General features: G+C 38.7%; 1 long non-coding RNA gene across 5 annotated transcripts in view; it reads right to left on the bottom strand.

The window, feature by feature from the left end:
• Positions 1-385: 385 nt before the first annotated feature.
• The window catches only part of LOC125696587 (uncharacterized), a 31,889-nt gene continuing 6,199 nt past the window's right edge, over positions 386-26,075 (bottom strand). The window contains exons 3-4 of one of the 5 annotated variants that reach the window (XR_007378437.1): positions 2,035-17,285; positions 386-692 (exon numbers count right to left, since the gene is read on the bottom strand). This is a non-coding gene — a long non-coding RNA (uncharacterized LOC125696587). Of the gene's footprint in view, positions 17,286-26,075 lie in introns of all 5 variants that reach the window. The other 4 variants (XR_007378435.1, XR_007378433.1, XR_007378436.1 and 1 more) reach the window with 4 other exon arrangements.

The following is a 26,075-nucleotide window of genomic DNA, read 5'->3' as shown; positions in this document are numbered from 1 at the left end:
AGGTTCCCAAATTTGGCAATGAAAAACAGTTCAAGGGCATGACAAGGGCAAGTATCAGACTACAGGAGGTGCAGTCCATTTTTGAATAATGGGCACTTAGTAAAACGGAAAAAAGATTTTCCTGAACAGAATTACCAGTTAAATTTTCTACAAAAGAGCTTGGGTTTTGAGAACAGAGAATTTGGATTGATATCTCAAGTTTATTTTTAAACCAAATATTAGTAAGCTGGAGGTCAGGACTGGATGGCAAGAGAAAGTTTCAGTATTAAATACAAAAAAGAAGGAGCAGTTCTTGGAAGAAATATGTATGGATACACTTCGTAACTCTTGATGCTTTTCAGCAGAAAAGAAAAAAACACATCTCACAGAAATCTGTGTTGCAGAAGATAATTTTATTCAATTCATAAATCCTTATACCAAAGATTTTTGCTTTCCCAGTTATCCAGATATTCATTTCAAAGCAGACAATAAATATGTGGTAAATGCTTCAACTGATCTTATTGCACCGTCCATGTGACAAAATGACATACATAAAATCTTATATCAGGTTTTTTATTGATGTAAAAACAATGATACCTCAAAGCATTATGCATGTCAGAAGCGAGAGTCTAAAATCAAAAGCCATAAAATGTGTTATTGGAGGCTGTGTTTGTCATAAATGGCAGCTGTGCTCCCGTCCCATAATGGTACTGCTAAAGCAAAATGAGATAAGAAATCATTTGTCTTCAGCTTATTTTCTTAATTATATGAAAGCAAGTCATTTATTTCTTGTTTTATATAAATGGCTTGATACTTGATACTTGATACTTATAAAATATCATTTTGGCCTAAAGCTCACCGTAGATTACTGAAATGAATCTATAGACTTATATGACTGTTAGACTGGATTATTTGCTTTTAATTAAAAAGCATGAGTGTTGCAATTATCAGAGGACATTGTAAAGATGTGCAATACATTATCATCTAGTTACCATTTCTCTGAAGCAGTTACATAACATAAAAACAGTAACATAAAATAAAAAACCAGTAAAGCAAAGACCTATAATTCTAAATTACGCATTCCTACTAACAGGCATGAGTGGAGATAAAAAGCACTGCTTTAATAATAATAAAGAAAAGATGTATAGAATAAGAGAATGAGCAAGAAATTTTTGTTAAATCAGTTTGAGAACAGTTAAGGAAAATCAGCTTTTCAGACTCTGAGTGCCAAAATATAACTTCTCCAAATGTAGACTAAAATCCCTTCTGCTTTGTGCTATGAGAATAAGCTTTGAAACATATTCAAGGTTCTATTTTCCAGCACTACTCTAACATCTGAAAGTGCAAACATTGCTTAAATGCTTACAAATTCTATTTATTTTTTTTTCCAATCAAATTTTATTTAATGTGAGACAGCTGTAGGACACACCTTCCAGCCCTTTGACTAGCTTTGTTGCCCTCCTTTGGATGCTTTCAGGGATATTCTCAACCTTTTTATGTTCTGGATTCCAAAATGCGTACAGTATTCAAGGTGAGACTGCACCAGCATTAGGTATGGTGAGAGAATCACCTGTTTTGACTGGAATCGCCTCTTTTGGCTGGCATTATCAATCCAGAGAAATAACCAACTCCTTCCTGAGAGAGGTCAAGAGTAAAACTTCACTGAGCTCACTGTAGAGCTTAGCTTAGTACAGAGTGTCAAGTTCAAAGCAAGGAATCCCACTACATGTATACTGAATATGGTGTATATTCTATATGTGATGTGTACACGGTGTATATACTGCATGTAGATTGTAGATGGTGTAGATATTGCATTGATGTGGTTTGCTGAAGGGTCTTGTTACTGACAGCTCTTTACTTGCTTTACTGTTCTGCTTTTCAGCCTTTCTGACCTGGCTTTGACTCTTTTATGGACCCACTCTTTTTCATTCCTGGAGCAGAATACGGTTGTAAAAACACTGAGAGCTGGATGGGAACTGCATTAACAACAGTGACAGTTATTGCATAGCTATCTCCACAAATGTCTTTTTTGATGTTTACTAACAAAAAACTCACTTAAACTGAGTTTGTGTTGGCATTTCTAATGGGTCGAAGCAGCATATCGAAGAGGCCAGCCTTGTTCTCAGATGCCATCTGAGCAGCTCTTAAGATGTGCACACCTGTAAGATCAAAGATGCATTTTTGCTTGTTAAGGAATCTATCCAAAACCCATCTATGGACTGATACAGCTTTAAAACAGCACCAAAGATGATTTAAATTGTGGTCATTTGGAGGAACCAGTAGAAGTTGCTTCTGGCTCTAAGGATGAACACAAACTAGTATCAATCTTACTACTGTATTTTGTTATGAATTAGCTGTTTTATTATCTAATTATCTGAAGATGGCATTTTTAATGTCCCATTTTCATTCCCGTATGGCAGAGAAACTGTTTGAGTGTCTGTACTAGAAAGATGCATAAATTTATCCTGCAATGAATACAGAAGAATAGGAGACGGAGGATAGGAGTTGACCTACAGATCTGGGTAAGTTAGAGCAGATGTTGTAGTTTTGATGAAATGCTTCATTTGGAAATCATAGTGAAGAATCTTCAGACACAGCTTTTTAAAACGATAGTTAAATCCCTAAAAATCTGTTTTAGAAAAAAATGACGTGGTAGTTACCACGTACATTTTCCAGCTATTGAACTAGAATACCTGTATTGCCATTTGGGAGAACTCTATACAAAAATGGCCAGCAGAGCTGAGTTTTATCATGGCGCTCAGCATTTCCTTCTCGTTTAAGCAATCAGCAGATCAGTCAAAAATCTCACTTTTTATTCCAGTTAGTCTGCTCTGCAATAATTTTTAGCAATCAGATTTTACCATCTATGGAACTGTCAAAACAAAGAAGATGTAAATTTACTTCGGCATCTTAAATTACCAAATAGCTTTCCCAGTGCTCTTGCCATGTTTTTACTCTCTGGGGATTTGTTTGTTTGTTTGTTTGTTTTCAAAATTTTTGATTGATCAACTGAATAATTGCAGTTAATTTAACCTATTTGTCATGTATGCATGAGTGCATAAATTAGATCTGGCTGTTCCAGTAAAGCTCAAAAACACTGAGATAATAAAAAAGTGTCTGGATTTATAATTCTCTACAAAACAATTTTTAGATTGGCCTGATTCTTGAATTTTGAAAGGCTCTTTGGTGCTATTTCCTTCTTCTCCACTGAGTTTTCTGATGGGCCTAACAGCAGTGACACTGATCCTGTGCATCTCAGGATTTGTATTTTACAGCAGCCTCCAGGACCAGCCTCCGTTAAAGGGCTAAAATGGTGTTTGACCATCATTCGTCCTGCTCAGCCAAACTGCAGGGACGTTGTCTAGTTTTAAGAAATGTAATTTCTTTCATTAAACCTTTTCACTATAAAAAGAAGTGGATTTATTAAGTGCTCATTACCTGCAGTTCTGAGTTGAATATCTTGTGTTACGTTGCTCTTTATGTGGTATTGAAATGGCCTTGGGCATGATTGTAAGGCAGTAATCCTAGTGAGCACCTCATAAAGATGAGATGCTCATCTCATCTGGGAATTGCTGAGAACAAAAAATGATAGATAAATTATTTTTAATGGCACCAGGAAATGCTATTTGCTAACAATAGAACTATAATCCCTCTCTTCTGACTTCCTTCTGTGCTTGCTCCATAATGTGCTTGGCAATAACCTTGGGCTGGAACAGACTTCTCAGTGCAAATATGATAGTGCTAAAGGAAGTGACTGGTGCACTTGCAGTTCCTTTCAGGAAAGAGTATGCTTTGTTTATTTGAGCTGCATATTGGGATTATTTGGTGAAAGTCTTAAAACTTTCTGGAGAGACATTCTCCACCTAGAGCAGTAAAAGAACAACTGTTAAATTTAATTTCTACTAGAAGAGTAATTTACTTTACTAAATCAGTAAAAATGGATGCTAAATATCTGATGAAAGATCCCAGCTGGATACGAGGGAAATTTTTTTAATCACTTCACTTCCAAAAATCTGAGGTAGTCTACATTTGTGGAGAGATGTTATGAGTTTGTTATTATAGTTGTTTGGTTGCATTTTTTTAATCCATTGGGTGTGTCAGGTGTTACATTTCTATATATTGCAGCAATATAACTTTCCTTTATTGCTATGTAATACATAGCAGAAAAAAATATGCAGACTGAGATTTTTCATGGAGGTTTAGATACCAGGTGTCACATAAAGAACAAACTGTGTTTGACAATAAAATCAGAAGTTACCTCAGCAGCCACGGGACACATTCTGCTCTCCCACAACTCGTATGTGTCAAACACTACATTACTGAAAGCATAATATTGCTCCCGCACTAAGAGCGTGTTCCTTCCAAGGCTTTCAAGACCATGGCACCAGGTGTGATTTAAAACCACTTCCATTAGGAAGCATGGAACTGGATTTTTTCTCTTGTATTTAGTGCTACTGAACTCCTTGCCATCAGGTATTAAGAGAGTGTCCAAGATATGAAATGCTACAAATATGACAGATGTCTGTGTGAGCCACAGAGATATTTCATACAGAATAGTGAAGGCGAAGATGAATTTGAGACTAATGGATCCAAATAGCTGGTCAAGACAGGGCAGCGAAGAGGACGTGAAACAAAAAGATTTAAGACGTAATGAGACCAGTAAAACCAACAGGCTTTATACTACTGAAAAGCAATAGTTACTAATTCACTTTCAGATTTCTACCAAGTTAACAACTGTGTTGATCTGTAACCCTGTCTAGCTGGAAACAATGGAAAAAAATAAATTGGCAACAAATACAAGGTCTGACAGAAAAAAAGGCAAAATTTGAAAGAGAGCCTATGTTTACAATAGTTGCGGCTGCTTTGGTAGATGAAGGAAGAAGAGTACTGCAAGATACTGGAAGGAGAAAAAGAAAGATTAAAGCATTATGGATTAGTGAGATAAACTAAACTAAAATTTAAAAAGTAAAACAAAGTTAGTTATAAATAGAAAATTTTAAAAGCTTTTCATTTTCCTATTTGGAGAATGAGATACAGAAAACAGGAAGAAAAATCAGCTTTTCACGAGGAGTTGAAAGAAAGAAAGAAAAGGAAGAAAGTAGAAAAAGAAAGTGCATGTCCTTCAAGAAAGTAAGTTCTTTAGACAAAGAAGAGCAAACTAAATGTATTTTCTTTAAATGATCATTGTAAAAGCTGTTGGTTGGATTCAGAAGTATATTAATTTCAATATGAAAGAGTTAATAAGTTTTGAATTTCCTTCAAATGTCTTAGTAATCAAAGATCATTTGACTATATATCTTATAGTAATTAATATGAAATGAGAGCAATTAATGATCCTTCATTAATGTGTCCATTACATCAATCGATCAGCTTCTGTTTTTGTCAGATGTTATTTAGTATGCTTCAAGAAAGAGGGTTATTTTGGTTGTAACCTTCATAAGAATTCCAGCTGGAAAAGGTGTGGAAATAGGAATCACAGCTAATTAAGTCTTTTAAAGTCCCAAAATTCTAAAGGTGAGCATTAATAAAATTCTTGCTAATTTCTAAGGTACAAAGGCAGACAGGTAGCCAGGTATCAACAAATCTGTGGGTGTTCAACTCCAACTAGTGCTTTATAGATTTTTACTTCCATTGCTAAATAAAGTAACCCCATTTTAAAAATAAAAAATAAAATAAAAACCCCAATTTTTAACTGAACTATTCCTTTTTTTTTTTTTTTTTTTTAACACTGTTTGTTACACTCTGCCTGTTCACAACAAAGAAAGCAAGTGCAAGAGAGGACATGCCAGTCTGCTAAGTAATCTTTACTAAGTCATTCATAATTCTCATGTTTTTCCAGCAGCTTCCCATGTCGAACCTGCCTCAATGGCTGATGTGACACCTGGCTACTGTTGGAAGCTTTATATGTGAAGAGCTGTTTGTCTATGAAAAAAGGATTGCTGATTAGGAGAAAGCATCCCTTTTTAATGATCTGAGATTACTGTCACCTGTTAAAGTAGACAAATTAGAAAACATTAAAGATTTGGGATTGCTGGCAATTGTCCTCTGTGATTTAGCATGGACAGGGCTACTATTCCAAACAGGTCTGTTGGCAGTCAACCACATGCAATTGCAGTTCATTTTAATGTAAAAAGCGCCATTTACCATGTATGGCAGTCCTTCCCAAACAGAATAGTTGACCTTTCTTTGATTTATCTTTTTTTTTTATTTGATTTTCTGATTAGTAAATCCTCCAGCAAATATCCTAATGAAATCCCTGCTCATTTTGCATTCCGGATTTGTCCAAAGAGGTGCTGAATATCAGCAGGTAATGGAGGATGGAAAGAATACCATTGAGCAACGAGAAGCAAGTGAGATTAAGGCTGAAAATACTGATTCTACAAGAACTGCTTGTTCATGGGAATACTGCTGCTACTTGCCAGAAAACCTGTGAGTAAAAGCAAGCTTGCACTCGGTGTCTTATTTGAAATCAACAGGTGATTACCTTATTTGAAACTATTGGCTTACAGACTTATCAATCTAAGTGTCAGAAGGCATTATGAGACCCTCAGAAATATGTCTTAGTTAGATTTCCAGAGGTCTGAGATACTTCCACTGAAACAGCAATTTAATAGGGAAATCATGAATTCTTTAAGAGAATATATTATTTATATATTTATATATTTATATATTTATATATTTATATATTTATATAAATATATTATATTTATATTCTGTTATATAAGGTTTCATGATGAATTCTCCTTCATTCTGCCTGTTTCTATAAACTTTAGTAAGTAATAGAATATATCCTAATACCAGATTTACAAGGGGAAAAGAGGCCAAGTGCACTAACACAGCTAACGGACTTCAGAGTTCATCTCAACTCCATGCTCTGTGACCATCTGCAATAGCTTTACTGCTTTGAAGCTGCTGCTCTGTTTATTCCTAAAGTTGCCTGTTTTGGCATTTTAGGACTGTTCAAAATTGTTAAGAAACTATTAGTTTAAAACTTATTTATTTATATATTTTCTACTGGCAAGGTAAGTGGAAAGTATGTGCTTGATTTTTTATTTTTTTTAATTGATTTGTTTTTCCCCCCTTTTTGTGACTATTTTTAATAACAGAATTTTTAATAGCATGACTTACAATATGAAAGTGTTTCATACTGGAATGATACATTTCAACCCTCAAAATTCTAGTCAATTTCAGGATGTCAGATTTAATGATGTGAAGATGAGTTGCTTTATTGGGGAAAAAAAGAAGCTAGATCTCTGTTGCTCCATTCCACGAACAACATAATCAGAATCATTTTGATTAAAGAGCAGCTTTGAGAGAGATTTTTTTGATGCTTAGAAAAATAAATAAATAAAATATGGGACATCTGACACCACTCTGTTGAAAATGTTGAGGTGATTTCACTACTTTTCATTGGCTCAGCTAGACAATAGAAAATTATACCTTAATTTCATTTTATCCAGAAAGAAGAAAAATAATGAAGAGGTGAAGCAATTTCTCTGAATTCACAGTAAATCAGCAGGTAAGAAATGAGAGCAATTCTACTTTTTATCGCTTAATAATGGAAGGTAATCACCTGGACTAGAATAGTGTGTTCTGTTTGGTCTTACAGTCTATTTGGCATTGTATCCTTGAATCAACCCTAAAAATCAATCCATAATGCTCCATAACTGACATTTTTCTATGGCTTGTAAAGTCTCTTTTATTCACAGTTGTTAAAAAATTCTTGTTGGTAAGAATTATTCATTCAGTTTAGTTGAATGAAACCCATGGAGATACAGGCAAGACATTTCTACAGAACTACTGTTTAAATCATGGCCCATACAGCCACCTCTCAGCTGTAAATTGCTGGGCAATGACACATTGTGTGTATAATCAGAATTCCTAGAAATCAGGTTAATCTGCAACAGAAGAAATAGGAATGCAGAGTTCAAGCATATGACCATAAGTATTGAAACAAAGCATCCCAGCTGCTGATGGTGCCTACTTGTGTGCAGTGTGAAGTACTTATGTTTACATGGGTATTTAATATTTATGCCAATAATTGCAAACTGTGTAATGTAAGTCATGATTGTATTTGATTCCTGAGATCGAAGTTGTAGTGTTATAAGCTTATTCCTGAAATACGGTACTGAACTAGAAACACTGCCTTCTAAACCTAGCCATAAATAAGCAAACTCCTATAACAAAGCAACTGAAAAGCTACCCTCTGTGTTTCCCTTTTGTTGCATTAAAAAACAAAAACCCAAAAGAAACAAACAAAAACTTTTCTACACCAAACCACTGGTTTGTCCTAGAAAATAAATTAATATTTTGTAGTTCACTCATTTGTCACTAATTAAACAAATAATAACTCTCGTCATTCTTCAGATAACAGCAATCTTCTTTGCACTTTTCTGGGATGTTCCACACATGATGAGATCCTTTTTTAAAAACAAAACAAAACACGGCTTTTCAGTCTTGGGACAAACTCAGTGATTTGATCAGCAGGTGGATTGTAGCATGTTCAGTTCACAGCACTTTCTTTAGATGCGCAGAGCGAACGCCAACTCCTCAAATCCCTAAATCCAGACAATCACGTGATGTAATCCTTTTTATAGACAACTCCATCAGTCTCTTTTGTACTTTACAGTGGTGTTTTATTTTTCCTCCAACAGTAAGCCCATTAAAGTGTCTTTCTGCTTTGATAGGTGTTTTTATTTTTATTAATTTCCAGTTTAAAAAAAAATGAGAGAGAATTTTAACTTGTTAAATCACGAGCCCGTTATTTTTCTTTTTAATGTTAACTAGTGTTTGCATTTATTTTATTTTTTTTAATGTTTATGTCAGCTGTTTCTACAGGCCATAATCGTATCTTCTTTGATACCTTCCTGTTTTCCTATGTTAAACCCGTGGGAGAGCGGAGGGAGGCCCTTCTGTCTTCCACTTTCAGATGAGTTTTCATTCCTCAAATCATTTTAATATCTCTGTTATATCCCTTGTAAACTCACCTTTAAACAGCCTGAGTTGCAGATGACGGGACATATCACCCATGTTCTCTGTCATTTTATCTCCTAAAAGGTGACATTTTCATGGCTGATGAAGTTGAGGCTCAGTGTCACCCTATAATCCGCTAATACGGCAGACCTTCCTCGAGCTAGTGTTCATAGATCTTTATCACTTTGTCATTTCTAACTGATAAAGTCTCATTTTGCAGCAGAAGCATGTACTGTTGATCACCATCTGCCTGACTCCTACTTTACTCCCCAAATCTGTAATCTCATTCCTCAAGGCTGTGTAATTTTTACACGGTCAGTTTATCACAGAGATTGTTATCAGTACTGACACTGCCTCCCACCTTTGTGTCATCAGCAAATCGCAGATGTACTCTTATTTTGTGCTGTTAGAGTAAATACAGATTAATAAAATTATAATACGCATTATAACTAGGTCATCGTGAGAACAATCTTTGGCAAACTCAGTTTCAACCATTCCTCTCATCTGGTACTTTCCCTTTGATGCCTCATCTTTTGCTATTCTTGATATTCCTTTTTTTTTTTTAAACTAATTTCCATGTTCTCCAGCATGTTATTTTAAACCATCATATAGGTTCACATAAAATGCTCCATGAAATACAGATGCAGACGAGTTACTGCATTTCCTTCAATTAATGTAACAAAAACAGATTTAAGTTCATTTGACTGTATCTCTTTCCATCCAATTCTTTTGCCCTTTCTTCTATTTGCCATTTACCTTCATGTTTTTAATTATTCTTTCAGACTAACGGATCAAAGTCAGATTAATAGACCAAGGACAAACACAACTGCAGGGATCGGCCTCTTCTCCCAGGTAACTAGAGAACAAGAAGTAATGGCTTTAGGCTTAGCCAGGGGAGGTTCAGGTTGGATACTGAGAAACATTTCTTCTTAGAAAGGATGGCAAAGCATTGAAACAGGCTGCCCAGGGAGGTGGTGGAGTCACTGTCCCTGCAGGTGTTCAAGAAAAGTATAATGTCACACTGAGTGACATGATTTAGTAATGTGATGGTGGTGGGTTGATGGTTGGACTAGATGATCTGACTGATGACTTGAGCCTCAATGATTCTACGATTCCTTACTCATCCTTCTTCCTAAATGCAGATGCTGTGTTTGCTGTTTTTGACTTCTACAGTGTCACTCACGTTGTAGTACTTTTATTGTAGAAGCATAATAGCACACCCATAGTTTCCTCAGTCTTCTAGTCCTGCCAAAGGATAGAAACAGGAATACTGTAATCAGTCTGCAGAAGTCACCCTGATCCAGGTTCCTCTTTTCATATTTACTGTTCATCTGCTTTGCAATAACTAATGATTACAGTCGCAGTGAAGAGAGGATTTCAGTACAAACCCGAAGGAGAATCCAATGAACTCGTGTGACTCAGGTGTGTATAGGGTGAAGGAGGCTTAAGTGCTTTTCTGGACGGGAGCCTAAAGAACCCATAGTTATCATTCTGTGTCACTGCTATCAATACCACTTTCTCTCTCTGCCCTGAATGCGTCTCACAAGTGCTCCTGGGAGCTCAGTGAACACATGAGATCAGGTATTTCTTTCCCCTCCTGGTATTCAGCTTCCCTGAGCAGCCTACGGATATTGTGACAGCCTGCACCCACGCAGTGAAACAGGAAAAGAAAATAATGCTGTATTCAGAGCCAGATCTTCAGCAGTAGTAAACTGTGCTTAGATTAGATTTTAGAGGTGTGCTTTTGTGCTGCGTTGTGTGAATACGTGACTGACTGACAAGGTAGAAGGTGGTGCAGGCTGAGAGTTCTGTGGATTGACTATAGAAGTATTTTAACCATATGCACAACTGACTGCGTTTAAGGTGTAGTGAGAACACCAGTTTGCATAGTTCATTACCGACCTGGCTGATGTAAAGGGAAACTGCACATAATCTGATGCATTGAAATAAGAAAAACATTTTTACAGAATAGTTCATTCATTGAAGATTCAACACTTCCTTTATGCATTCACTGAAAGATGCTCCACTGTTTTCTTCATGATTTATTTATTTGAATCTAGTCTGATTAAGTACTGTAAGATTTATTTCTTCAGTATTACATTCCTCATAGAATTTTAATTGTACAACGGTGGAAAAAGAGCCGGAGGAGAATAAAAACATATTGATTTAATTCAATTTTTATACTCACTGCAAGTTATTTTACCTTCGAGGGTAAGTGTGCTTGGCAATAGTGAGGGGAATACACACTATAAATTCTCCTTGATCGATTAGTAATAGAAATAAATTATATCTCATTTACAAATTTACAATTAAGCAAGGAAAGAGAATAGCCATATTTGTTTGACAATAGGTGCCATGGGGCACATATAAAAGGGAGTAACGACAGAGCAGCAAAAAAATAATTTTAGTCGAAGAATATTCTCCATTATCTCTAGAAAATATGACACTTTTGGCACGTTTTGGATCCAGTTGCTTGCAAATGGAGCTTTGAAATCAATACTTATTACCAAGAGAGGACTTTCCTATGAGTGCTTGTACTTTCCTATGGGTAGTTGTAACAAGATTCAGAAATCAGAGAGTTTGCCGACTATGAGGTACTTACAGTAATAATTTTTAATAGAAAAATATTTAATGGTTCAATCTGAATTTGCATGAAACCCAGTTGCTACTCTAATGCGTAGTATATCATACAGAGCAGATCATTAAAGCAAAACTTTTTGGTATGATTTCCAGAGATGTGAAAATCTTATGTGCTCTTCCCTTCCTTCTACCTGCCCACTTCTGTGCATTTTTTTTTCTGGCTGCATTAAATTTATTAGGTGTATATTTGGCATTTGTATTACTGAATTATTTAGAGTCCTTAGGCATGGCCAGGACCAGGAGCTGCACGGTGTTATGCAGAGCAGATTAAAAGGTCACAGTGCAAAAAAGGGAAAAGCCATACTATTGATCAGCTTTCCCAGCTAAAGGCTTCTTCTCCAGCTTCTCAGCATAGGAGAATTTCAAAGAGGAACCTGACAGATGTTTGCTCCTGCTGGGCTGAGCTGTGATGCTGGAGATTTCAAGAAGATGCTCCATGGCAATTGAGCGACCTTCTCATTGCAAGGCAATGCTGGGGAAAGCATCCTCCCGAGGTAGGTAGAAAGTGTAAAAAGAAGTCTGGAAATGAGGCTTATATCTGAACTAATGGGTACGAGGTGCTGGGAGGGTCATGCCCGGAGAGAGTTGGCACACTAAAACTGACAAGATAGGAAACCTTCTGTCCAGGAGGATAACAGAGAATAGAAGTGGTTTAATTCTCATTTTGATCTATATAATGCCTTGATTCTGGGAAAATACATGGCACAACTTTTCAAAACTGTGCATTTCACAGTTTTATTTTGCTGTTTCCCGTCTGCTGCTTCTTCAAACTCTAATGCCTGTTAAATTAAAAAAAATATATATATATATATGTAAAGAGGCTGTGAGGGTGCAGGTCTGCTAAAGAGTCTGAGGGTAATCAGTACCATGGATTTGACTTTCAGGTATGCCAGATAGCTCTGATTCCACATGACATTATCAGCACCAGTAAACAGTCAGTATTACACATGGAGCTCTTTAAGTGCTCACGGATTTTTCTTGATCAGTATCTGTGGGGAAAAAGATGGTAACTTGAATTGCAAAGTTTCAAGCTTCAACCCACATTTATTGTTTCACAATTTCCAGACTCCTCATTGGTGTTACAAACACAATAACCAAGATGTAGCCTATCCTTGGGAGCACCATGTGCTCCAGCACATCAGTCGTGGGCTGATGGAGCTTTATCACTGCTTTCACAGCTGTCGTGTTCCCATACATAATTAACAAGCAAACACTTCATACCGTGTTGTCAGTGGATAATATTATTATATCATCCATCACGCACTGAAATCAAAATGGGCCAAGACTAATTTTTACTAGCATCTTAGGAGATTTTGCAGACATCAGTAGGCTGACAGATATCTGAACGTTATTTCTAAAGAAAAGATGAAAGTGTTTCACAACATATTGATCTGTACCTGAGGATGAATGATTAATGTATACTGTGGTCCAACTCAGATTTCTTTTGATAACAGCCGTGAAGCAAGCTATGATCTCATATCTACTGATAGACAGATCGATAGGCGTAGGTATGTATTTTTATATATAGATGCATTTACCTGTATCGTGTGATTGAGTGGCAGGTCTTGCATTATAAATCAAGCCTTGGCAAAAGTGAAAGTATAAACTTGACACATTTCTGGATGTATGTGATCTAGTATTTATTAGCTTTTCTTAGTGTGATTCTCTTTCCAACTTTCCTCATTTTTGACTGAGAATCATTTGATAGGTACTATTTCCTAAGTTTTTTTGTATACTGAAATACTGTCGATACCACTTGAAATGCATTATGGAAAGAATGCGGTTCGTCCACTACTCTGCCAAAAATGGGCGCTTATTAATGAGTTCATTTTTTAAAGTCTCAAATTTCTTCTGATTTAATTTGAAACAAATAAGAAGGTAAGATTGAAGTTGAAATGGGGAAAAATGGGGGCAAAACGATTAACTTTTGCAAAGCAATAAAGACTGATCTGAATATCTTAATTGAATCCTGGAGACTTCATGTTTCTGGGCAGAAAGAATAACCTCAGCGCCATTTAACACCAATGTTTTAAGCAATGCAAGTTGCTACATTAACAATCTTTTCTGGCGTGTTGAGTGGGAATTTTGTATGTATTTCTTTATGTTGTATCTATCACAGGAACTCTTTCTCCTCTGCTCCTTTCTGGCAGGCAAACCTCAGAATGCCAACAGAATAACTCTGCTTCCATTGCCACACACAGTAGGCTGTTTTTAATGCATAGATTACAATTCACATCTAATACCTAGGAAAAGAAGAATCATTCTGAGACACTTTCAGAATATGTTTGCAGTCTCATGGTCAACTCAAACTGCAAAGATATTTTTCCTTTATGGGTTTACACTTAGCAACTGAATATAGTTATAGCTGCCCAGAAGTCTTGTATGTAATTATGTCTCTATTCACACTGGTTCTGGGAAAGCACTAAGTCAAAATGGTTATAAATATGTAATCTGAATAATTTGATTTGTCAGTGAGAAATATTATTTAACTGTAATATTTTGGATGAAGTTGCTGTTTTCGTTGAGTACTTGCGTTTGTATTGTAATAATCCACTGCAAACTAATAACAAATAGCAAACTTCAGAAGTATGGAAATTACACTGTCTGATAAAAACCTGCCACGCAGTACAGTGATAACCAGCTCAGCCAAGGGGAAAATCAAGAAGAAAAATAGCTAATTCTATTTTCATGTGATTTGTGATGCTGTTGCGTTTTATTTTTTAAACGAGAGAGAGATTTTTTCCCAGTGCTTTAGAAACCTTCTTGGTTTGGCCTCACGTCAGAAGAAATTGTACTGAGTGGATGTGAAAAGGCCTGGGACAATTGCACAGCTCACCCTGTAAAGATGAAAGCAGCCTGCTCCTTCTGGTACATCCCTGCTTTGATCTACATAACGTGGAAAACTGAGACCTTACGCCCAGCATAATGCTGCAGGCTTCTGGCATGTTGCACGTCTTTGGGACACAGAGAGAAAAAGGTACGTTTATTCACAGTAATATCCTTTGTTTTCACTGTCTCCGTCTCTGAAATGGGACATAACCATCTCCTTTCTTATGGCTCATGTATCATACGTATTGGGATAAACCTGATGTCCAATGAGGTAGCCGAGAGCTCAGTGGCAGTACTGCAAATAAGGATTCAGACACATCCTGTTTAAAATGGATTTGTAATCTGAGGTGTTTGAGTTTCTCAAGAAAACTAAATTGAATTTATTTATCACCATCATCCATCAGTTAAAGAACAAAAAAAGCCACGAATCACATTTTTTTCTTCAAGGCATTTTGTCAGATAGAACACATCTACTTATCTACGTCTATCATCTCTTTGCCCAGTACATAAAAAATCTCTGGGACACGTAAAAATGCATAAACTAATTCAGGAATTCTAGTTTCTGAAGAATGACTTTGCTTCCACAGACCAGAAGAAGATGGAGAAAAACTCAGAAGCGACGTGCTAAGTGAACAGATATTTCTGAGAACTGGCTCTTTCTTTTCTTCCTCAGGATCCTCAAATTAGAAATATAAATTTGCTGGGATTATATTATTTCACAACTCGGAAATTAATATGCCACATTTCATTAGGGCCTGTGCCTACTCTGCTGCAGAATATTTTCCTTTCTTCGTTACATCTGTGACTTGCAATTGGAAATCCAGAGTGGATCAGTATTATGTGGCCATAGCACAATGCAGTCTGACAAAACTCTTAATAAATGCCAAGAAGAAGATATGGACAGCCCGCTCCTAACCAGCCACTGCTGGACACCAACAATACAATCTGCATCTATCTGATAATAGGAAACCATAATGATTTTCTTTTCATGTAGCCTGTGAATGTGGAACAAAATCTTTTGCTTTGCAGAGCTGAAGATGACTGCTTGTACACTGATGAACAGCTCTGATGTTTTTAGCCAAAGCTAATTGACTTGCCTGGCCCCCGAATAACATGAAGTGTAAACATAGCAGGATTTCAGTGGATTCCAATAATTGCCTGGGATAAGATGTCACTCCTGCTGGTTATAAACACGCTAATAACCATCCTCAGTGAGTTTTAGTTTTCTTTGCATATTCGAATGCCTATTGCCATCATATGTCCATGTAAATAAGCACAGCGTATAGATGGGACAAAAAGTCCTAAGAGGGCATGTGATGGAATAACAGAAGAAACTCAATGTTAATAAAAAGAATAAGTAATATTTCACTAAGTAGCTCACAAGAACACTGCAGAGTATGGGCAGCATTTTGGTAAGAGTTCTTGTAGGCTTTCCTCAAGATCAAGAGTGGTTTGCTACTATTTTAAAATAAATTTAGAAAGTTTCTCTGTCATAATTTATGCAAGCTGCCATAACATAGTCACTCAAAACATGCATGTTAAGGACTCTAAAGTGCTTCTGTTCAATTTCGGAAGAGGATTTCTTGAGGTTCCAACAAAGCAAAACCATTTCACCGAAGCCTCACTGAATAATTTTTCAAATATATTCACAGAAAATCAGCAAAACCCTACTTTTTATTCTGGTAATTAGTCTTCTACAGCAACACAAAATGGTCTTCCTCCATATAAAACCAGCAGGGCTCCAGAGGACAAGGTGGAGATAACCCTAACACTTGAATACATGAGCTGGTATTGTAGTGACACAAATGGCCTTACTTATATCTCCTTACAGTGCTGGAAATCAAGCCACAAAACCTGAAATCCACTCTTCCAGGAAACTGACTTTCAATCCCCTGTCATTGATAAGTAAAAGAAGGCTAGAAGAATGCACAAGGTCTTCTCTCATCTTGCACACTGCATCATGGCTAGTTCGCCTTGTTGGCTGTGGATCCCATGCTAAAGAGTTTAGTTCCTCTTCTGCACTATCGAAAGCGCACAGCTACTTGGAACTTTTTTCTATGCTCAACTGTGAGAGATGCTGCAATAGTCATAATGTCAGCAAGTGAATCTGCTGGGAACATAGACTTTAATGCAATGATAGAAAGTAATTTATCATTTAGCAAAGGCAGAAAGTAAAGTTTAAATCCCGATATGCTTTTTTTTTTTCCCTGTATATAAAATCAATCATCTTAATCATTAAATATTGACCGGCTCACCAAATGGGAGAAGAGCAATGGAAAGAACATCCTCCCCTGAAATGAAGTAAGTGAGAACAGCTACAGGCTCTCTTCTAGACCATGTCCAATCTTAGCACCATTACTGACACAGCCTGTCAAGCACTTGTTTTCATTCAATACATCAAAATGCATATTAAAGAACAGAGATGAGTCTCTGCGTCTCACTAAATGTAGTTCTTAACTCTGTCATTTGAAATGTGACTCCAAAAGGGAAATGAGTTGTTGTCATTTAAACTTCATTTGTTCAGGATCGCTCTTGCCCAAAGTTGCTTGACTCGTCACTACCTGTACCTGGCTAGGCTCATACAAAGCACAGGTCTCAAACTAATTTAGTCATCATTAGTGCACTCACTTTGTACCACTTTTTTGTTCTTGGCTTAATCATTATGCAGAAAACAGACCAACCTTTTACATTTTCCCCTCCATGTTTTGCCATTTCTCCTCAGATTTTGTTGCCTATCAGAGCGTCAAAAGTTCTTTCAATTACAGATTTAGAGGATGATGTGCTGCATTTTAATGATAATCTTCTGGAGTGTGAGAACTAGGAACAAGAGACTTTTGTACCATAGGGGATTGAAGTGCTATCAGCTAGAAAGGAAAAAAAAAAATAAAAATTCAGTTTTATTAAAATTGTTCCTAAAGGGATACATTCTGTTCTCAGAATAACTGAATGAATTTACAAAGCAGTGTTAGAATTGAAAGGCCATATACTATTGAGCTGCATGTGAAATATTCCAGTTCCAGAAATGCCATTAGGAGCAACAGATCCCATCGTTCTGCTTTGACAATATTTTGTTCTCAGACACGCAACTGACTTTGTTTTCAATCATTCAAAGAAATCAATCTGTTTAAGTTTAGGATTAAGTATTGAGGAGCACTCCAAGAAAAGCTCCTGACTTGCACCTCACCTCACAAGCATTGCCCTAGGGACTGCAGGGCTTCCTGGTTTACAGGATAAGCTACTGTAGCTGTATCTTCCTCTTACTGAACACCTACTAACTTCTGATATCATTCCTAAATCCATTAAGATTATTTTGGGAATCTCCCTGTGTTGTTTGTTTTGGACAAAATATCTTTCCCTGACTTAATTTGTACTCTGTGCCACCAGGTAATTTATCACGTCCTTTGTTACACAGGAACATTTCCCATCGCCTGTATCAATCTGTTCAGGTAATGCTGCTACAAATTTGGATAAAAACAGTCACAAAATTAAGTTATTTTTCAAAAGCCTTTTGGGGCCCAAACCCAAATTAGAAAGATGGATACTAAATTATTAATTTATCATTATTTAATTTAATAAAAGGTGTATATATATGTTTTTTTTTTCTTATGGACATTTCTCTAATTTTGTCGTTTTAGGAGAGAAGTTCGCACTTTGAGACATCAATTCCTTTTTGACCGCTACGCCCTTTTTGATCTCTGCTAAGTCTCTTCCTGTTAACATACTAAAAAGGAAGAAGAAAAGAAAAAAGACAGATTGCATACACTTAAGTTTTCAGAGGTGAAAGCACCAAATGCCTGGTAGAAAATGTAGGTAAATAAAGATAAATGGCAGCTTGGGACCTCTCCAACTGGACGATTTGACATCTAGCTGCTTCTCTGAGATATGGTTGGAGCGAACAACATTTATGCAGTATATTCAGGCTCGGGCATGACATGGCCTGCCACATAAGAATGAACAGCTCTACTCCAGAAGTCTGTCTAAACTGCAGTACTAGCTGCTACTCTTGTATTAAATTGGCCAAAAATTATTCCTTTTCAAAAAGGCTACACAATAGCCTCAAGAATATATTTTTGTCTATGCAAAATTCTAGCACTCCTTGATCTTTTAACTGCATCCATTGAAGTATTATCTTATAATTCACTAAATGCTTCACGCATCATAAGAATATATGGCGCAAGATCTTTAGGGAAGGGACCAAGAGAGAGAACGAGGACATTATCAAGCAAAAAAAGAGAAAAATTTGAATTAACGTTTCCTGAGTTATAACACTGATGATCCAAGTGTAAATTGCAGCTGACAGAACACATCTAAAAAGTATATTAAAGGGGTTGAATCCAGCATTCTGCACAAGCTACACACACGGGTTTTAATGCTTTTCTTTAATGACATAAGACTGTGCACAAGGATACTTCAAACAATTCCTGCCATTTTTATGAGGCTAGCTGGATAAAATGAGGTTTTCATTTATGCAGCTTTGGGACTGGGCAGCTGCATTCCTTTTCACAACTGATTTCTGATGAAAGAGAGTTGGAAACCATAGGCGATACATTAAAATGGCCCTCCCAGGCCAGAGCAGAAAGCTATGTAGGTCAGCATTTCGTTGCTGAGAATTGACACTTGATGCATATATTTTAGCACACAAAAAAAGTTAAAATCAAGTTTTTCACCTACCTAAGGCTTTTTGAGATACATTTTGTGCTTAAGTAATGTCACAAAAACTGCCAGACATAACTATCACAACTGCGTAACTGCAGTAATTAGGAAATTGAGACAGAAAAAGTTTTGATGCTAAAGAACATCATATCATGGCCCATCAAAATGTTAATGAAGGCCTATACACGCACCTGTTGTATTTTATGCAGGAGGATGAACAGACTGGGAAGCATGCAAATACAGCATAATGGGTACATAGCACGGACTGAACACAAGATGCTGGAGCCATAGGGAAAAAGCAATCAGCCAGCCAAAAAGAATGAGAAAAGATCATAACCTTTCAAATGGTTCTAAGGTAAAATATTTCAGGAAATGCTTTAAATCTGAAATGAAACATATTACATCTATGGATAGGCGCAAAGGCGCCCCACTGTGTGTCGCCTGTCCCCCCTCAGTCCAGTGTGCGCCAAGGCGCCCTGCCCAGGAGGGCAAGCCAAAATGGATTGGCTGTTAAAGGCAATAATAATAAATAAAAACAACACTGAAGATATACAAGGAACTGCTGAATACATTATTCAACCACCCACACACAGTCACAGGCTCCAGTACCAAACTCACAACTCACAGTACAACACCCAAAGTACCTAATGTGAGGGGAAAAAAAAACAACGCTAAAATGTTTAGTCCCTCATACATTGCCACTTGGTTATGTTCCAAGAAACATGGTTTGAAAAGCCACGGCTGTTCTCAACTAGGAAAATTAATTTATTACAATTTATTATTATTATTAATATTAGTAGTAGTAGTATTACTACTTTCAAGTAAATGTAACCCTCTCCTTAAGTCCATGTCTTTCAGGTCCCTTCTTTAGTGACATTTCTTCCAGCCTGGTAAAGATAAATGTTTGAACGCTTAATACAATTAATGCAACTATAATGTCACTGATAACTACTAACTAATCACCTAACTGTTAATGGTCACAGTACTTACTTCTACAACCTCTGTCCCACTCTTTTGCAGTTGTTATACTGGACGTACCTGATGGCTTGATTGATCGTACATGTCACGTGAACTCAACGAACCTTTCATGTCATGTCTGGAATGACCAGCTTCGGGTCCATCTACCACTTCAATGTTTCTCGTTCTTTCATCTGGCCTGTGGCGTTCCTAATCCCCGTCAGGCTGCGCTTCACAAAGCATCTGGTAGTAGAATACTCACTCACTGCTTTTGAATGCGATCGTGACATTTCCTCTTCTTAGTGATGTGGGTAAATGCTGGGTCGGCCATTGCGGTCACTCCACAAACCAAAATTAATTTCCTGCTCAGCAAGAAGACTGCTTAAATCATACAATAATAACAAACATCAAAACACAACTAAGTTGTCATCATCTCAAGATGCACTTAAACAATCATCTTTGCAGACGTGAAAAATTTCAACCTGTGACAGCCAGGACGCAAACTGGGATTAGCTACATCTTTCCATGACAAAAAAATCTGCCTAATACATATCAGTACAATAACTACTGATTTGGCAGTGTCCAGAATCTTCCTAGAGGAGCCTGTTCTGAAACTGATGATCTGTCCTTAGCGCAGCCGCATCTTGTCCACGCGGTATGCACGCTGCTGTTGCCAGACCGCCTGCCCTGAGGGTACGATGGTGGGTTTGATAGCTGCTCTGCTAACACAACATTACAAGTAAAGGTATAACTCACAGGATGGATAAAACGAGCAACATTTTCCAGCAAAGAGTGCCCACGAATAAAGGTATAAAACTGTCTTTACAGGAGGACTGACTTAACAGTTAACCAGGGTGTCATAGCCCGCTTTAATTAAGTTCGCTCTGGGGTACGTACATTCCGCCTGTTGTCATCATTGCAAGCAACCTATCTACATAAACAACACAAGCGAAGAACTGAATATGAGGTGAGTGAGTTCTAACAAACCGCAGTGTGTGCAGATTATACCTGAAATATATCTGCCACACACCAGGTTATTTTGACAGCCCCCTCCCTCCTCTAGCCCTACCGGCGCTCACTGCTGAGACAGTAAAGAACTCAGTATTTCACCAGACTAAAACATTCAAACCTTGTCTAGCTGATAGAAAAGATACTGTGGTGCGATACAGTTCCCAAAACAGGGCAAGATGAAACAATAAGAGCAGCGAGGAAAAAAAAAATAGTAACGCCTATACTTCTTGTTCATGATTCGCTGAGAACAACCAAGCCAAACTGCAGTTTTCTGTAATGAAATGCAAGCAAACGTACAAGCAGCCATTGAGAGCAAACCTGTCTATGTTGTAGAAGAGTGGGAAGACCTGTCTGTAGAGGTGAAAAGCAGGCCGAGATAGACAGGTGATACCCGGTTGCCTGCAGAATCAAAGTTCCCCTTAAGTCTCCCTCCTGTAAACTTTGGCCAACTGCTGCATGACAAAATCAGGACGTGCTATTTAAGGGAGGTACAGATTCCTTGAAAAAGAACACAGCCTGTGCTACCGGGTAACAGTCCACCCCGTGGCCCTTGCGGGCTCTAAAGCAGCCATCTGCAGCAAGCGCGCTGAAACCCATACATTTCAAGTACAAAAACACATGCGATTCCATTTTATGACTTCAGTGTGAGATCAGGACACCCTATTAAGGATTAGGTTGTTCAACCATTAACAGTCCTATGTGATCTGATCAGACACCGGAATAATCCAGGTTGTTTTCTGTGGTATACTTCTCCAAGTATAAAAGGACCGCAGAAGTGGGGCCAATACTCCAAGCACTCCTGCCATCTAACACCGCCACGCTAAATCCTAGGAAAAGTTCGAGATAGCATGGCAGAGCTCAGCAAATGCAAAAGACTTTCCATTCGAGTCACCGCAGCCTTCCTACCGTTACAAAAACAAAAGTCCTAAGCTACGCAGAAGCCCCTATAGCTTCAAACATCGTAGGCCCCCTTGGACTACTGTAACCAGCTGCAGATGGACTTAAACTATCTGTCCGTCCATCTCCTTCCCTTTCATCTTCTTTGTAACCCTTATCCCAGCCCTCCCTCCTAGCCCTCAACGTTTGAATCCCTGTTTTGTTACCATTCTCCCCTTCTGTCCTAAAACTGGACCTTCTCTCTGGCCTTCTGCTCATTCCTCTGATCAAGATGGGCCTCAAACTCAAAATATGCGCTGATCGGAGAACTTGGAGGAGCCGCACAAGCTATTGCCTGTGAAATCGCTCTACCCGTCCTGCTCTCTTTAGCTGTACTCAGTGAAAACTATACCCTAAGCGTTCTAGCCATCACCCGAGACCCTCTACCTTATTTTCTTCTCACGACTCCTCACAATAATTCCTAGACAAGTAGACAAATATTGCATTAATAAACACAGTAACCATAAAACCCTAAATCCAAGCTTGTTAAAACCACCCTTCTGAACTATTCTTGATCGCGCTACCCACAAAAATACTGCTTTTGTCTTCAGTATTTGTACGACTCCAAGTCCCACATCCATACGTCCGCTATGACCGATTGATGCACCTTCTATGAAAAAACATCCTGCCCGCAACGCTGGGTATGGACTTTCGGCCCGCCAGCATGCCAGTCTGCTATGCCGGCCTACCTCCTTATCTAAGGAAATGTATCTGAACGTAAAGACGCGCTACGATAAAGTGAATATAGAGGTACAACAGCTTTCTCATTTCCTAAGAAAAATGTGGAAAAGAACCAAACTTACACAAAAGAGGTCAACGCTCTCTTTGTACTCTTATGTCATTTTCCAGTAGGGTCAGCTAATTAAGCTACATGGGGGGGAGACCATACCCAGAAGTGATGGCTCAACCCCTTCCCCCGCTGAAGAGCCCACATGCCAAATTAATCACAATCCTAAGCCCAATCATAAGAACTACTATCACAGTTTCAAGCCGCAATCGGGTAGTGGCCTGAAACGGCCAGCCTAACCATCACCTCGCTCACTTCCAGATCGCGTCACCTGTGAGCAATTGAAGTCACGGCCAAAAGTTTCCTCACCCGATCGGCCTCAACGGACCTTATTCTCTTTGAACGTAATCAATGCCTGGGTCACTGGCCAACAGGACATCACGCAAGTAGGCTACCCTACCACAAGGCTCCTATCAGCAAGAGCAATTGCCATCAACTAGACTTACTTCCATTCCGCTTTGGATTTCCAAAACCATTTCAAGGAACATCCCGGACTGCTGCCTTGCTGCTAATAAAATTCTCCAAATTCACTCTCTTCTTACTGACATCCCAATCACCCGACACCAATCTCCTTAACATCCCAGCTATTACCTTGACGGCAGAAGATTCTAGCTTTCTCACCTATTTCCCACCTCTGCTGAAGGGCTGTAATCATCCTTTAGAATCCTAAACTCACCCTCCTCGCCTTCTAACCAGTCTATCGTAATGACAGCTATACTCCTATCCTTAGACAACATCCTACAATTATGGACAATCTCGCTAACAAAAACCCCAATGCCAAATGCGAGCCTACTGCTGACGTTGCTCTCTCTAGCGGGCCGCCGACCGCCTTCAGACCTAAATTACTCAGCACCCAAGAGCTTACTGAACGACTAATAACCCCAGCAGCCACAATCATCACTATGCAGCCTCTCCTTTTAACACTGCCTCACGTATCACTCAGTGAGGCTTGCTCTCAACTCTTCCAACTGAGTGAAGCTACGGTATACCAGTAAATACTCAAACACCACTACCCTTGCCTCACAATCCCACAATTCTCACCACAACCTAGAAATCTAGGACGCAGAATACAGAAAGTGGAGGCCACCAACGCCTTAAATAAAAGCTAAACTCCTTTGGTTTTTGCAGAGTGCTATGACTAATAGGACACTTATCTGTACCTTCCAAATGCAAAGCAGACTCTCCCAGTAAATTAAAGCCCTTCCTTCGCAGGTGAGTCTTAGCTTAAAAGCTAACCGCCTTTGTTTCTGGCTCCTGCCTATGAGACCCTGGCATGCCTCTGTGAATCGTTGAGCTTGTAACTCAACGTGAATTTCACTGCACGGTCAATAACAGGAATTGAACCTCTGTAAAAAGAACCTCAGCCTAATGCTACAGTACTCGGCCATCTCACCAGTGACCTTTGTCAAGGAATGACTGCTCTCAACTATCCATCAAGACACTGGCGCCCTTTACCTAAACTTTGGCACGTGGGCAGGTATCGTTGTACTTATTGCCACAATCGTAATCCAAACTCACTGACTGTTCACAGCGTGACAGTCCTTATAACCTCCACGGAATTATCTCTTCCGTGCTATTCTGCCTAACTAATAACAGTTATGAACAAATGCACGGCCGAGTTCTCATTCTCACAGGAGGTTTACAATCCCTGTATACTGCTCATAGCCACATGAGCGTTACTACCGAAGGTAACGTAAGGTAACAACTTAATGTAACTTAACAAGATAATGTAATGTAATTTAGGAGTAATACCGTCTGCCTTTTTCTAATAAATTTGTTGGGTCAGTTTTAGCAAAAAGGGATCAATGCCACAGGGGCAGAAGGTGATATTCATTTTGAGCCAGCAAAAATAAGAAGCTGAAAAAGAAGTTGCCGAAGTTCAGCTCTCGACGTGACTTTCAATTCGTGTATGGCTCACGGTGAACCGAGCGGTGGTAGCTGTTCAGAGGGCGCCGCTGTGCAACACAATGTAATGTGGACAGCGGCAGCAGCAAAGTCAGCTTGTTAAATTTGACTTATTTCCACCATTGCATACATTATTTGCTTTTAGAGGGGTGGAAATGACCGTGACCTTATTATTGAGAGAAAAAGAGAATTTCAGTTTGAGTAGAGAAAGCATAGGTGGAATTAACACAGTGGGGAACAGCTATATAACCGTAACATCTGAATTCCTGTAAATCCACCTCACATCTCAGAAAGCTCGGCCTATTGTCAGCTGCCACACAAAGCAGTCTGCTCAGAACGCGGCCCTTTGCCCTCACTCTGACACGATGGACGGTGCTTCGAATTCTCTAATCAGTCCCCACATTCAGTGGTGACTTCATGCAGTCTTAGCAGAAAAGCAGCCTCTGTCCAGTACGTTCTTGCCTTTCCTAACACGTCTATTGTGCAGCCTGAAGAAGTGTTGTGAAATATCTCTGACTCCTAGGCCTCGGCTTCTCTTATTTTTCTATAGCGTGACCGACACTTTAACGCCACTACTGTTGAAGTGATCATTTTCCTCACAGAAGAGGATGGATGGGTGCCGAAGGCGAGGGAAGGGGACAGAGATGGAAAATGCTTGAGGAAAACATTTTCACGTTTCCTGCTTTTTCGTGCGATATGGTTGAATCTTACCCGCAAACGAGCAGGGCTTATTGTTATTGTTATGGAAAGGAGATAACACTGCACTGTGGCTGCATGGCCTAGCATTCCTATTACATCAGCAGTAAATGAGCTGCACAGACCCTGGGCAGGTGGTTGCATTCAAGCAAACAGGGCGCTGAGGGACACGTCAAGAAGAGAAATGTAAGTGGCCTTTGCCACACCGAGACTATTACTCTAGATCTCCAGGGAAGACGGTGGGATGTTACTACAGAACCGTTTGATACAAGTCACGGCACTTATTTCTGTCGCTATCGTTTGCTGAAAGCTACGGTATTGTGGCTATTGTATACTACAATGAGAGGCAAGGAGAAATACACGATAACACCTCTCTAAAGCTGTAAGCTTATTCCACTTCAACTCTAAGCTGTTCCCCTAACCTGCTCCTTGTTCACAAGCGTCTCTGTGCGCTGCAAAGTGTGGCTGGCAGTGCAAACTGAATGAGAGGGCAGATGCCACTCTCATTTATCCTGAGATAAAGGCATCGACTAGACGACAGCCCATGCAAAGAAAATACACGGAGACTCGGACAATGCACTGAGAAACAGAAGACCACCACAAAGCCATGGGCACTCTGCTGGCAGAAGGAGAACCCTCGGAGAGGCCAGGCTGTCATTCAGGACTGCCTCTGATTCCCGTGCCTCCACGCTTCTCCTTCCAGCCAGAC

The sequence above is a fragment of the Lagopus muta genome, chromosome 8 (assembly GCF_023343835.1).
Source record: "Lagopus muta isolate bLagMut1 chromosome 8, bLagMut1 primary, whole genome shotgun sequence".
NCBI classification, from domain to species: Eukaryota; Metazoa; Chordata; class Aves; order Galliformes; family Phasianidae; genus Lagopus; species Lagopus muta.
Note: the sequence above shows the minus strand (reverse complement) of the source record. Positions and strands in the feature narration are given on the sequence as shown.